Raw genomic sequence first — 4,360 nt, forward strand, 5'->3', positions numbered from 1 at the left:
GTTGGGTGTTTTTCTTGCAGCATAAGTCTCAAGCATTCAACATATTCAAAAGGTTCAAAAACATGGTTGAGCTGCAAAGTGGTTATCAAATTAAGAAGCTAAGAAGTGATAGAGGTGGAGAATATACATCTTTGGAATTTTCAAAGTTTTGTGAAGAGATGGGATTAGAAAGGCAACTAACTATAGCCTACTCTCCGCAACAGAATGGAGTTGCAGAGAGAAAGAATCGTACTGTGATGGAAATGGCAAGAACAATGATGCATGAGAAGAAAATCCCTTTGAAATTTTGGGCAGAAGCTGTCAATACAGCTGTATACCTGCAAAATAGAAGTCCAACAAGTGCTCTGGATAATACAACTCCATTCGAGAAGTTCAGTGGGAGAAAACCAGGTGTCAAGCACTTGAGAATATTTGGTTCACTGTGCTATATCCATATTCCTTCTCAGAAAAGACACAAGCTAGAAGAAACTGGAATGAAGGGAGTATTTCTCGGATATGGGATTTGTGAGAAAGGGTATAGAGTTTTTAATCTAGAAACTAAAAAGATTGAACTCTCAAGGAGCATTATCTTTGATGAGAAAGCAATGTGGAATTGGGAGTTGAATGAAGAAGTACAAGTGACTATTCCATGGCATGAAGAAGAAAGTTCAAGAATATCAGAAATTGATTCATATTCAAATGAATCACTTCAGTCTGGTCAATCTCCTCAGAGACCACAAGTGGCTAATGATCTGCAAACCACTCTGGAATCAGCTACACATGATTCATCAGTTTCAATCTCTGAAACTTTTGATCATACTCCACAAAAATGGAAGAACTTAAGTGAGGTCTATGCTCAATGTAATCTGAGCATTATTGAACCAGAGAGTTACCATGAAGCAGCCAAAGATGAAGCTTGGAACAAAGCTATGACTGAAGAGATATCAATGATAGAGAAGAACTCCACTTGGAAATTGGTTGATAGACCAGGCAGCAAACCAATTGTGGGAGTAAAGTGGATATATAAAACTAAACTAAATCTTGATGGCTCCATTCAAAAACACAAGGCAAGACTTGTAGCCAAGGGTTACACACAAAAACCAGGGATTGATTTCAATGAAACCTTTGCTCCAGTAGCAAGGTTAGACACTATTAGAACTCTCATTGCACTAGCTGCACAGAAAGGCTGGAAATTATGGCAATTGGATGTCAAATCAGCTTTCTTAAATGGTGTTCTTGAAGAGGAAGTCTATGTGGATCAAATTGAAGGCTTTGTGATTAAAGGAGCTGAGGATAAGGTGTACAGACTAAGAAAAGCTCTCTATGGACTAAAGCAGGCTCCAAGGGCCTGGTACAGTGAAATCGACACTTACTTATATTAATGTGGTTTTCACAGAAGTCCAAGTGAAGAAACTCTCTATGTGAGAACCAAGAAAGGTGTGGGAACATTAATTATATCAATCTATGTAGATGACATAGTATATACTGGAAGCAGTGATGAAATGGTGAAAGAATTCACGGCTGAGATGATGTGCAAGTATGAAATGTCTGACTTGGGTTTACTCCATAATTTTCTTGGTATGGGAGTAACACAAACTGAAGGGAGCATTTTCATCCATCAAAAGAAGTATGCACTCACTCTCCAAGATAAGTTTGGACTCAAGGATTGCAAATCAGTGAGCACTCCATTAGTTGCCACTGATAAATTGCAAAGAGAAGATGGAAGTGAAGCAACAGATGAAAGCTTGTACAGAAAAATTGTAGGAAGCTTGCTATATCTAACTGCAACCAGACCTGATATCATGTTTTCAGCTAGCCTGCTTGCAAGATTCATGGACACTCCTTCTAAGATGCACTATGGGGCAGCTAAAAGAGTCCTAAGGTACATACAAGGCACAGTTGATTATGGAATTGAGTATGTGACTGGAAAGTCTGCACTTCTAGTAGGATATTGTGATAGTGACTAGAGTGGATCAGAGGAAGATATGAAAAGCACTTTTGGATATGCATTTTCATTTGGAAGTGGTGCATTTTCGTGGGCATCAGTCAAACAACGTAGTGTGTCCCTTTCAACAGCAGAAGCAGAGTATGTGAGTGCAGCAGAAGCTACATCACAAGCCATTTGGCTCAGGTTTGTTCTTGAAGACTTTGGGGAAGAACAGACTACTGCAACAACTGTGTTCTGTGACAACACTTCAGCAATAGCAATGGCTAAAAATCCTGTATTTCATCAAAGGAGCAAGCGCATTAAGAGGAAGTTCCATTTTATTAGAGAAGCAATCCAAGAAGGAGTGATTGAACTGCTCTATTGCAAAGGAGAAGAGCAAATTGCTGACATCTTCACCAAGGCACTTCCCAAAGACAGGTTCAGCTATTTGAGGAATATGCTTGGAGTGAAATCAGCTAGCACTTTAGAAGGGAGTATTAAAATGTAAATTGCATAGCTAATTTCTGATTAGTTGGTAAGTACTTTGTCAGTTTATATTCAGTCCTTTTTAGTCATCTGTTAGCTGAGCACCTTGAGCTCATATGCCAAGTGTAAGGCTTAGGATTGTCTCTCTTATTTCAGCGGTTGTAAAGCTTTGTAAAGCCATGTGTCATATTCACATTGGTTTATCCTTCACAACGGTTAAATTGTATTTGCTGATGTAAGAACACATTTTGGGTATGAATATAGTCTACTCTGCTGCAACGGATAAGCAGAGGAGTAGTGGTCATAACCATATTGATTCCTTCTTGCTCAAGCTCTCTCTCCCTCTCTCAGTCTTTTGCTCCCTAGCTCCCTTGACAATCCAAATCTCAACAAGTATGCCTCGTACTCTTGCCTATGATCTCTCTTCATATATGCCCATGTAAGCTGAAAACATATATATATATATATATATGTTTATATGTTTCATTGCCCAATGGTGTATGTCCATGTGTTTAAATTCATTGATATCTAGTTGGAACTTTCAAGTTGATCAAATCTGTATAAGTTCACCTGCATGTATTACACAATCTTAAACAAGCCGTTCTTTTTCCTTTAGAAAAAAGGCCATTCTCTTGTTGTTCCTATGTCATTTGGCTACCTGTTTAATTATCATTCACTTTGTTGTGGCACATACAGGAAAGAGAAAAAAACGAAGCTCGTGCTGCTGAAGGAGGACGGACAGTTGTAGTACATCAAAAAGGAAGGAAGAAGACCACGGATGCTGAGAGTGGAATTACAGTAGTGTCTGTCGCCTAGGCTGTTGTGGAGGACAAGGTGGCCAGGAAGAAGCGTACAGAAGTTGGGTTAGATTTTTATCGGTTCCAACGGAAAGAAGCTCAGAGGAATGGTATGTTAATCTTACGTATGAAGTTTATCTTTTGTTTACCTGAAATTCACACCAGTTTTGGTGCAAATGCTGCATAGTTCCCAACCTCCGAACCGAAAAAGAAAGAAAAGAGAGAGAATTAAAATATATGAAGAAATAATATGATCCCATTATGAACATGCAATGGCATATTTCATGTGCTTCTAGTCTTAGTTTCGAATAAACTTTCACGGCATAGTGTTCACAACAACAAAATTTTGATTCAAGAATCATATATATTTATTCTTGTTGGTTGAAATAGTGCAAATACTGAAGCAAAGCACTATTAATCTGTCCTTGCATAAATTTGTTGAAGAATACACGAGTCCCATATCGAAAACTTAACAAAATAGAAAGTTCCATATAATAAATAGTTCCGCTCCTAATAACATCGAGGCCTTTTGTATAAAACTCCACACATGCTAAACAGGTGGTTAAGTTGGAGACAATATCGATGTTGCTAGTGGTGGGCCAAGGGTCCTTCCCTCTTAAATCTTAACATGGTATCAGAGCGGGTCGGTTGACTGGGCCCGATTAAACCCAAACCAAACAAAAAACCCCAAATTGAATCAAAATCAAACAAACCCCAAATTATAAATAATAATAAAAAGTGACCGATGCGGAATTGGTTGCACGTGTGGCTCACTAAAAAGTGGTCCCACGTAAGGAGGAGTGTTGAAGAATACACGAGTCCCACATCGGAAACTTAACAGAATAGAAAGTCTCATATAATAAATGGTTCCACTCCTAATAACATCGATGCCTTTTGTATAAAACAAGATAAAAAGCGAATTTGAGCAAGATAAAAAGCGAACCACAGCAGTTAAGAGCGGCTAGGAAGTTTTGACCATACCGAATGCCCGATAGTTTGTATAAAAAAGAGCCAGGAATCAAATTGTTCTTTTCTGAATGTAAAGGCATGGACAGTGTAATGCATATTGCATAACAAATTTTTTTTTTCTTTCTCAATACTGCTTTTCCCGCCTGTTTACAACAAGACGAACATCCAACTTTCATATAAATACGAATTCATTGACTGGAAA

The sequence above is a fragment of the Prunus dulcis genome, chromosome 8 (genome assembly GCF_902201215.1).
Source record: "Prunus dulcis chromosome 8, ALMONDv2, whole genome shotgun sequence".
Taxonomy (NCBI): Eukaryota; Viridiplantae; Streptophyta; class Magnoliopsida; order Rosales; family Rosaceae; genus Prunus; species Prunus dulcis.